Here is an 11,207-nt window from a genome sequence, read left to right on the forward strand (position 1 = left end):
CAACAAAATGGCAACATAATGCGTTGTGCGGCTAGGTTACCTGGCCCTGCGCTGTAATAACACAAAAGATGTCACCATTGTTAATGTGACCATGTCAGCAATCAGCAGTGATTGTCTTCTCCTCTTCCAGCTTTAACAGCGAGACAGAGGAACCAAAATATCCAAACCCAAATCTGAACCTGGGATTGAGAGGTTCAGTGACTGTGGTGTAGAAGGTGTGGAGGTGGATCAGGGCATCGGAGGAGACTCTGTAAAAGGACAGAGTACCAGTAGGACAGTCCACATATACTGATATTCTGTTGGAGATGGAGGAAGAGTCAGAGCATACTGCTGTTCTGCTGTCACCGTGCCAGGCAAAGTAGTTATCATCAGAGTAATACATGACTCAGTGACTTATCATTGCCTCCAAGCCAGCAGTCCACTCCCTGGCCTCTCCTTTTGGTTCCTCTGTATGTCACTACTACTACATAACCCCCCCCCACTTCCCAGTAACAGCGGCCAGTCAGAATAAATATAATCTGCACTTAGATGTACTTAAACCTAAGATACATTTAACAAAAAAAAAATCATTATGTCCTAAAAATTTTTCATGCTCTGAAAAAATATGTTATCTCCTTTTTGATATTAACAATAGGCTGTATAGTGGCACAGCAGGTAGTGTGCGTGCCTCGCAGCAAGAAGGTTGCCGGTTCAATCCCCAGGCGGGGCTCTTCTGTGTGAAGCTTGCATATTCTTCCTGCGCATTAATGGTTGTGTATATGTTGCCCTGCGATTGACTGGTGACCAGGGTGTACCCTGCCTCTTGCCTGTTGACAGCTGGGATAAGCAGCCCCCCACAACCCTGAAAGGGATAGGTGGTATAGAAAATGGATGGGTGAGAACCCAAATACAACATTAATTTAGGAAATAGTTTGATTTTTAACTAATTAATTGATTTTAATGTGACATTACATATAAAAATCTTTTACAACTGAAATTATATGAAAATCAAGCAATATTTTCAGTAAAATAATGCCTGCATTTGCAGAAACAGACATTTTGAAATCACTCTGATCAATTTGATCGCAAAACACACTATATTTGGTCATTTTATTTACCAAATCACCATAGTGACAATGGTCCTCGATCCACATGAACTGGGAACATGTCCTACATGGCTAAAACACATCATGTGCTGGGCAACATAACTAGGCGTTTAGCTCTTCTCAAAAAGCTCATGCATGACTTTATCTCACCTTAGAGTTTTCAGGCAACAATGTGGATTTTCCAGTCCAGCAGACAATGTCTTCACTCCCTGAGACTACAGGACTGGGAGGTGAGAAGTGAGGCCAGAGCTTCACAGCTTTTCTCTGACAGCTTACAGACACTCAACCTGGGAAAAAATGAGCAAACAATGACATACATCTGTATGTATTTAGAATATATTGAATCAGTCTAACTATGATGCACCTACAGAGCTTTGTTGGAGGCTTTGATCACTGGCAGCAGCCTCAGAAGAGCCTCCTCTGAAGCAGAGTATTTCTTCAGGTCAAACACATCCAGATCTTTTTCTGATGACAGTAATACAAAGACAAGAGCTGACCACTGAGCAGGAGACAGTGTATCTGTGGACAGACTTCCTGATCTCAAGCACATCTGGATCTCCTCTGTTAGAGAACGGTCCTTCAGCTCATTCAGACAGTGGAACAGATTGATGCTTCTCTCTGAACAGGGATTCTCCTTGATTTTACTCTTGATGTATTGGATTGTTTCCTGATGGATGGATAAGCAACATCCTGTCTGAGTGAACAGACCTTGTAGGAGAGCTTGATTGGCCTGCAGGGAAAGACCTAGGAAAAAGCAGAGGAACAAGTCCAAGTGCCCATTTGGACTCTGTAAGGCTTTGTCAACTGCACTGTAGTGGAACCATTTTACTGCAGATTCGTGTGATATTGGTGTAGAGCCCAGCTGGGCTGATTGCTTGTCTGTTAAGAGATCAACCCCGGAGTTGATGAATGTCAGATGGACATGGAGAGCTGCCAGAAACTCTTGAACACTCAGATGGATGAAGCAGAACATCTTGTCCTGGTACAGTCCTCTCTCCTCTTTAAAGATCTGTGTGAACACTCCTGAGTACACTGAGGCTGCTCTGATATCGATGCCACACTCCATCAGGTCTGATTCATAGAAGATCAGGTTACCTTTCTGCAGCTGCTCAAAAGCCAGTTTTCCCAGAGACATGGTCATTTTCCTGCTCTCTGGATTCCAGAGTGAATCCATCTCACTTCCTCCATCATACTTCATATTCTTCAGTTTAGACTGAACCACCAGGAAGTGGATGTACATTTCAGTCAGGGATTGGGGCAGCTCTCCTCCCTCTCCTGTTTTCAACACATCCTCCAAAACTGTGGCAGTAATCCAGCAGAAGACCGGGATGTGGCACATGATGTGGAGGCTTTGTGATGTCTTGATGTGGGAGATAATTCTGCAGGCCAGGTCCTTGTCTCTGAATCTCTTCCTGAAGTACTCTTCCTTCTGTGGGTCGGTGAACCCTCTTATCTCGGTCACCATGTCAACACATTCAGGAGGGATCTGATTGGCTGCTGCAGGTCGTGTGGTTATCCAGAGGCGAGCAGAGGGAAGCAGTTTCCCCCTGATGAGGTTTGTCAGCAGCACATCCACGGAGGCGGACTCTGTAACATCAGTCAGGATCTCATTGTTGTGGAAATCCAGAGGAAGTCGACACTCATCCAGACCATCGAAGATGAACACAACCTGGGAGTCCTCAAACCTGCAGACTCCTGCTTCTTTGGTTTCCCTAAAGAAGTGATGAACAAGCTCCACCAAGCTGTACTTCCTCTCCTTCAGCACATTCAGCTCTCTGAACGTGAATGGAAATGTGAACTGTATATCCTGGTTGGCTTTGCCTTCAGCCCAGTCCATTGTGAACTTCTGTGTTAAGACTGTTTTCCCAATGCCAGCCACTCCCTTCGTCATCACTGTTCTGATTGGTTCAAATCTTCCAGGCAAGGGTTTAAAGATGTCTTCACATCTGATCATTACTTCTGGCCTCAGTGGTTTCCTGGATGCTGTTTCAATCTGTCTGACCTCATGTTCATTATTGACCTCTCCAGTCCCTCCCTCTGTGATGTAGAGCTCTGTGTAGATCTGATTCAGATGGGCTGGGTTTCCTGCTTTAGCAATCCCCTCAGACAAATACTTGACTTTGTTCTGTAGATCAGACTTTAGTTTGCATTTGCAAAAGGCAGGAGTTTCTGAAAGAACATAAAACAAAAAACACCACCAAGTGGAAATTACAGTCAATGTAAAAGACTACAGTCCAACTAGTCGAGTGAAGTGTTATATGTTAGTGGAACAGCAGTGAACTGGTATATTGTCACCACAGCAGATGCAGGTCATTCAGCTTGTCATGTGTGAAACATTCTTATTTCTAACCTTTTTATACATGTAATGTCTCAGTCTTTCCATCCAGTTAAAGCTTTTAAAATCCACTTACTGCTCTCTAGCCAGTCAGCCAGCTCCTCCTGCTTCATCCTCCTCAAGAAGTGCAGAGTGATCTTCAGAAGTGCCTCTCTGCTGTCCCTCCTCTGCTCCTCATCCTCACCATCCAACACCTCCTCACCCTCTTCCTGCCTGCCTAAGCATTCTGGTTCATCTCGTCTCAGTACCGTCTGTAACTTCCTCAGCTCATTCTTCACAAAACTGGCTATGTTCTCCTCAAGTAGCTGGAACAGAAAACAACACTAATTGATCATCATCAATACTAAAATTATGAAACACGCAGACAAATCTTTCCATTGACTGATGCCAGGTCTGCCCTTCACTGGCCTAAAATTCGCATCACAGAGACTTACATTATATTTGTTTGTACATTTACACACCATAAATATGGAGTCCACGTCTGCTTGGTGCTGAGCAGAATGACCGAAGGGAACCTCTGATGACTCCTGATCAACTCTGTGGAGAAAACATGGCATGGCAAAAGAAACAGCTGTGAATGAAGAATCACTAAACACCAAAAGTGACACAACAGAGTGGAATCTGATCTACATCACTGGGACAAAACCACTAAATACACTATTCAGGACATAAACACTCACTATGTTGGTTTTGTAAGGAGTACTAAATATGAGGTTCCAGGCATTATCAGTTATCATCACATCAGTTACCATCACTGGTGAGTGTAGACTTATATAAAGTAACTGTATCACTCCTTACCTTCTATAAATAGAGTCGTGTCCATCTTTGAAAGCCAGAGGCTGACCCATCGACTTTTCACTCTTCATGGACACACAGCACGGAACAGGCGAGTCTGGTCTGAGTAGTGAAAATGCTTTGAATTAAATATTTTGACTCCACTGTGAGAATTTTTGAGACCTAAACATTTTAAATTTAAGAATGAAGACACTGAAGTTCAACAGTGAAAGTAAATATTGTACAGCAGCTACCGGAGCAAGTAGAGAAGGATTTGTACACAACCTGCACAAAAAAGACCAAATCATCCTCATTACATTGTCATCATCATCGTTATTGCATCTTAAATCCTTACCTTCTATAAATAGAGTCGTGTCCATCTTTGAAAGCAAGAGGCTGACCCATCGACTTTTCACTCTTCATGGACACACAGCACGGAACAGGTAAGTCTGGTCTGAGTAGTGAAAATGCTTTGAATTAAATATTTTGACTCCACTGTGAGAATTTTTGAGACCTAAACATTTTAAATTTAAGAATGAAGACACTGAAGTTCAACAGTGAAAGTAAATATTGTACAGCAGCTACCGGAGCAAGTAGAGAAGGATTTGTACACAACCTGCACAAAAAAGACCAAATCATCCTCATTACATTGTCATCATCATCATTATTCCATCTTAAATCCTTACCTTCTATAAATAGAGTTGTGTCTGTCTTTGAAAGCAAGAGGCTGACCCATCGACTTTTCACTCTTCATGGACACACAGTCGGGAACAGGCGGGTCTGGTCTCTGGTGGTGGATCCTGATAGAAACACAGAATAGAAAAAAAGACATATTAGACATACATTACACACACCACAGCTCTGCTTTTCATTGATCCCCTCACAGCCTTTAGTGTGAAACACTTTAATCCCAGTATTTGTAGCAGCAGTGAAAGAAGTATTCTGATCAATTACTTCAGAAAAAGTAGCAAAAGTACAGTGTAAAAATATTAAAGTACACAATGGTCCCTGTCAGGGTTTCATTTGCATTATTAGTAATGCACTGATGTGTAATCAGAAGTCTTATGCTGTAGTTGGTGAAGTTTCTCTTGAACGATACATCATGTTCTTAGAAACTGTGTGTAATGTGATGGGGCAGAAGTAGTATAAGATGGAGATTCTCAAGTATAGTACAAGTACCTCAGAATTATACTTCAGTAGCAAGAAGAGAGATAACCTTCTATTTTACACATAAAAACTCACATATAGGTATTCCGGTGGTTTTACAGAAGATTTAGCTTCCTATATTGATATTAGTTTATTTGTATTTGTTAGTGCTTTGATTATAGCCTTTTTGAAATGAGTTAAATATTCATATTTGTATTGTTCTTACAGCTGATTCTTTACCTGTAAAGAACTTTCCATCTCTATAATATTTATTATTTAAACATTTTTGTGACTAACGGCTCACTCACATATAGTGCTGTCCATCTTTGGGCTCAGCAGCTTCTTCTGTTGGACAGTTTCTCTTCATGGAGACCCAGTTGGGTTCAGGTTCAGGTTTGGGAGAGCCTGGTCTCTCCTGCTGTAACCTTTCAGACAGAAGAAGAAGAAGAAGAAGAAGAAGAAGAAGAAGAAGAAGAAGACGATACAGAAAGGACATTACAAATCATAAATCATCATAAATGGCTGCATTGTTTTATAACATTTGATTTTTGCCACTCATTGACATACACTCACACACCGATGGCAGTGAGCTACATGCAGGGTGCTGTCCTGACCATCGGGAGCAATTTTAGATTCAGTGTCTTGCTCAAGGGCACTGCAGTATGTGAACAGGAGCAGGTAGGGTTCGAACCCTCAACCCTTTGATCCTCCTCCTGAGCCGCAGCAGCCCCTTTATTCGTCTTCTTCCTGTTATTGTCACTATTGTCAGTATTACTTACAAACCAATCAATCAATTAATGGAGGAAATAATCAGCAGGTCGATCCACAATGAAAATAGTCATTATTTGCACTCTTATGCAAAATGAGCTCTGCCTCAACCAACTGCAACAGTGAAATCCTGCTTTTACGTGAACGCATGAGTCATAATAAGCTCATAATAACATTAAAATGCCACTGAGATGTTGCAGTTGCAACTTGCAGACTGCTGCATGTTGCACTAATGACAATTTAACAATATGAATCAAACTCTGACAAGGTCGATGCTACTCCAAGATTACATTAACTTTTGCAACTTTCAGTGCATTTTGCTGAAAATACAATACTACTGCTGACTTACAGTTCTGTTTTGGTTCAATCTGCAACATTAATTTATCATAGAAAAATAAACTGTGAGTATTTAGCTAACCTACCTCTCCATGCTGCTGCTGCTCCCCCGGCTGCTTCAGCAGTGAGGGAGTGAAAGTAAAAACAACATTTGAACCGTTGCCTGCATTCCAGCAGATCAGATCAGGTTAATGCATGACTCAGCCTTTTCTGGGAAACGCGTCATTAACAGCCTGACAGACAGTTCCCAGCAGGATGCCATAAATCATGGGTTTTGTAAAAATGAATGTGAAAGGTCACTAGAAAGACAAGAGAGAGCATTATGTCCGCCAAGGTCAAGGTCACCGCACCTTAGTTTGAGAAAAAGGCGTTGTTTCTGTTGAACTAGTTCGCCCATTAAACCAGTTCATGCGTACTTTGGAGTGTTACACGTGAACTCATCATATCTCTAAAACTGGCTGTGTGTTGTCACTATTGATCTTTATTATTGATATTTATTGTCTTCTGGATTTAAAGATGCATGGTACTTATTCCACCAAGGCAAAATGCTCTATTAGCAAAGTAAATGAAAGTGAAAACTAAATGCGCGTATCCGCCCTGTAATTCGGATCTGCTCCAGTTTCATTTAGTGTGTTTTGAAAGATTATTCCTTGGCCTCAACCTTCTGCAAAGTTTGATAAGAAATCAACACCGACTGAAAACATAACCTTATGAACAGAGTAGCTGTAGCTGTTAGATAAATATAGGTCGTAGAGACAACAGCCCCACCCCAACTTGTGAACGGCTAGGCCTTTTCAGGATGCCCCTTTCATACCCAATCGTGACACGATCACCTGTTACCAATCAATCTGTTCACCTGTAAAGGTCTAAATAGGTGTTTTTGGAGCCTTCCACAACTTTTCCCAGTTGACCCCTGACAGTAACAATCGCTGGACATGGAGCGGGGGCAGTGGGATTTCGCTGTGTTAAGTCATGATGATGTTACCGCACTAAAAAAAAAAACAAAAAACAAACTGAGACCACGAAAAATGTGCAGGTAATTGTAGAAAGGAAGCTGACATGCGAACAGTATGACGTGAGCTGCGATGGCCGAGTGGTTAAGGCGTTGGACTTGAAATCCAATGGGGTCTCCCCGCGCAGGTTCGAACCCTGCTCGCAGCGGATCGGTAAACTTTTGATTTAGGTAAACGTTATTAGGCGGATATAACTGGATGGTGGATTTGCAGCTCTTTTTTTTTTGATAGACTTGGTAGTGAATATTAGTTCGTGGATTTGGGCAGAACAAGAAATGTAAAGACGCCACCTTGAGCTTTAGAAAATTATGACAGCCATTTTTAGCTCCCATCGGACACTTCATAGACTACACAAATAATGAAGAAAATAATAACCAGAGTAATCAATAGTAAAAATTATCTTTAGTTGCAGCCCTATTGCCTATACATATGTATATAAACACCACTGTTGTCTGTCTGTATATGCATGCATGTGTATACTGTACGTGTTCATTAATTAATAAAATTATTTGTGGATTGACTTGTTGTTTGTCGTATAAAATGTTGGACAAAGTATTGTTCCATCCAACTAATGGTTCAAAACCTTAATATTAAAAAAAAAAAAAAAAAAAAAAAAAAAAAAAAAATAGCAGAGGATGGTTTCGATCCATCGACCTCTGGGTTATGGGCCCAGCACGCTTCCGCTGCGCCACTCTGCTACGAATTATCAAAGGACGTTATTGTCCTCTTTATTTTAAATTTGTGATCATGTATTATTTTATTTGCTGTTGTATTTGTATTGCATCTCTACTCGAGGTCCTGCGTCACACAGCCGCAAGTAATTGTTGCCTTCTGTCTTTCACCTCAGAGGGATTATTTGTGTTTGTGTTTGTGTTTGTGTTTGTGTTATGGCCACCTGCTCTGTCTGGCCGTTACCATTAGAACAAAATGTCCCTGTTCCTCAACAACATGAGGTCTCTGTCTGTCTGTCCGTCTCTGTCTGCCGGTCTGTCTCTCTGTCTCTCTCCTGGCAGAGGTGAGCTATCACACAGTTCCACACATATGGTCGGTGTGCGATCACGTTGTCGTTGCTCTGTGTTGTTCTTGTCGTCAGTCCTCGTCGAGAACAGCAACCACATGCTGATTAACTGTCTGCAACACGTCTGCTCACGCTGAGTTTTATAACAAACATGAAGCGTAAATGAACCAAAACCAGTCTTTGTTAAAAAAAAAAAGGGGGGGGGGGGGTAGGGGGCGACTCTACTCATTATCATGGTTAGTCCTTCTCATCTTGTCAACACTTGAATTATGTCTCGAAATGTCTAACACACAGTGAGTGTTACAAGCTGCAGGTGTGAAATTTGGAGTCTGACGCTGTGTTACTCATTGTGCAGCACACATGGCAGCAAATTATTATATAATAATGGAGCCAATGCACATCAAAACAGCTTCACTACTTATACACAAGATGGCAGCACAGGCTTCAAACAGGGGGTTGTGGGTTTGGTCCTCTGGAGTGCCACACTGGTGAAAGTGCTGTTGGATGGGTAATTACTTTAACTTTATCCTGGGCTTTATAGTGCTGGTTAGAATAAATGACTCAAATACAGTTCACTTCAACATAAACATGCAACCTGTTTGGGTATATTTGGGCCACTGAATTAAAGGAAACAGCGATGTGTCAACACAGCTCACTTGCATTCAAGCTGACATGGCTAACATGCAGCGCACTTGATAAAAATGGAGGAAATTTAAAGAAAAATGTACATCGTGCAGCCAAACCTGCTCTGGTTTCAAGAGAGGTAACCTGAAATATGGAAACATCGGGGCAAACTTCACATGTTCAGCTGCTTAGACTCTACGCTCTTGTTCAGGCTGCCAGCCTAAATCCATGTTTTTATCATAGACTTTATCCAGATCAATTTTAAAAAGTCTGGACAGCAAAAAAAAGATCACATGAAATCAGATTTTTGCAAATCAGATCCAAGCAGTGTTGGGAGGTGATTTGAAATGCGGTTCCTATCAACTTGACAGCGCTGGTGTTTGGAGGATGAGATGATGGATCACCATTTCTCATCCATAGTTACCAACGCCTACATCGTTACCACAGCATCTCACACAGATTGGTTGGTACTGTCTGAACACGCAAATCTCATCCGATCAGTAGTAACCTTGCAGACAGTCTGTCATAAAGATTTGATTTGAAATCTGATTGGCCTGCAGTCTGAACAAATCCTGAGAGCTGAAGACTCCTCAGGATGTTGTTTGTTTGTGTCCTAGCTGTAATGAACAGTGTTGCATGTAGGGGGGCGCTAATCGGGGTTTCCACTGATAGACTCTTTGTTTTTGAATTGGAGGAGGGTGATCTACATCAGCCTTGTGTGTGTGTGTGTGTGTGTGTGTGTGTGTGTGTGTGTGTGTGTGTGTGTGTGTGTGTGTGTGTGTGTGTGTGTGTGTGTGTGTGTGTGTGTGTGTGTGCGTGTACAATGATTGCAGCTTACACTTTATTCTCTGTAAATCCTGTTTTCTATTATCCCCTCAGTGGTAATTATGTAAATGTATTCAGCTGTTGGAAGATTTTCACAGAGAATTAAATCTGAGAACTCCCGAATTAGAGGAAATGAAGATAGCTGCACTGCTTTGTTTTTTCTACAGTCTGTGTCTCTCTCACACACATACAAACAGACACACACACACACACACACACACACACACACTGATACACAGCCGTTTGCTGTGTAAGCTTTAGCTTTTCAGTCATTTTGTCAGCGTAGAAATTCACAAAATACTCACCCTCCTTTACAGAATTCAGTAATTTGATACAAAACTGCAGTTTAAAGCTACAATGTTACATTTTACCAGAATTGTAATTGGGAGTTTAGAAATATATGATGTCATGAGTCCAAATTTACCCATGTAGCACAGGAAGTCCCCTTCTGACTCAAATAGTGACTCAAGGCAATATAATTCTTACACTGTTTTTGTATATAATGTGTATATAATGTCCGTGTGTGTGTGTGTGTGTGTGTGTGTGTGTGTGTGTGTGTACATATATCTATACATATATCTACAGCTGCTTTTCATTCTTGCTGTCTGTAACAACTAAATTTCCCTGGTGTGGGATCAATTAAGTCTATCTTATCTTATCTTATCTTATCTTATCTTATCTTATCTTATCTTATCTTATCTTATCTTTGATAAGTTGATACCTTTTTAAAAATCAAACTATATATATATATGAGGTGCTTTTAAGGATTTACGTCTGGAGTTTGAACCAATGGGAGCTGAGAGACACAGACAATAGTGAAAGACGGACTAACATGTCACTGGTTTGGGTCCAAACATGAGATTTGTTGACTAGAGTTTACTTTAAGGATTTGGCTTCATGCTGCAACAAACACTGACTCAGTTGTTTCAGCAAATGAGCAAAACTGTCTTCTGGTGCTTCACTCAGATCTGTTGCAACAAGTGATGTTTAATTCATGTTTCATACACTTCAGCGTTTATTCACTAAGTCTGTTCCACTCTTTGTCCACACAGCAACTTTTACACCTCAGACAACAGGAAACGTTTCCACACATTTTATGTGCAGATTGAAAACAGGTAGATGGAAACATGCTTAATGATATGAAACAGAGCAAATACTCACAATGAAGAAGCTGGAACCACAAACTAACTGGTGTTTTGCATGAAAAATGACTTAAATGATGATTAATTTTCTGTCATGAATAATTTTTTTAACTTTAGGTTATAGTTCATTTCCTTTTTCAT

The 11,207-nt window shown here is 41.1% G+C and overlaps 1 non-coding gene and 1 pseudogene across 1 annotated transcript; one reads left to right on the forward strand and one right to left on the reverse strand.

Moving 5' to 3' along the window:
• Nucleotides 1–1,217: 1,217 nt before the first annotated feature.
• On the reverse strand, nt 1,218–6,578 carry LOC139345262 (protein NLRC3-like; annotated as a pseudogene).
• A 945-nt stretch (nt 6,579–7,523) lies between these two features.
• On the forward strand, nt 7,524–7,605 carry trnas-uga (transfer RNA serine (anticodon UGA)). The gene has a single exon. It is a non-coding gene; the product is annotated as a tRNA-Ser (tRNA).
• The last annotated feature ends 3,602 nt before the right edge of the window (nt 7,606–11,207 follow it).

Source organism: Chaetodon trifascialis, chromosome 16, assembly GCF_039877785.1.
Source record: "Chaetodon trifascialis isolate fChaTrf1 chromosome 16, fChaTrf1.hap1, whole genome shotgun sequence".
NCBI lineage: Eukaryota > Metazoa > Chordata > Actinopteri > Chaetodontiformes > Chaetodontidae > Chaetodon > Chaetodon trifascialis.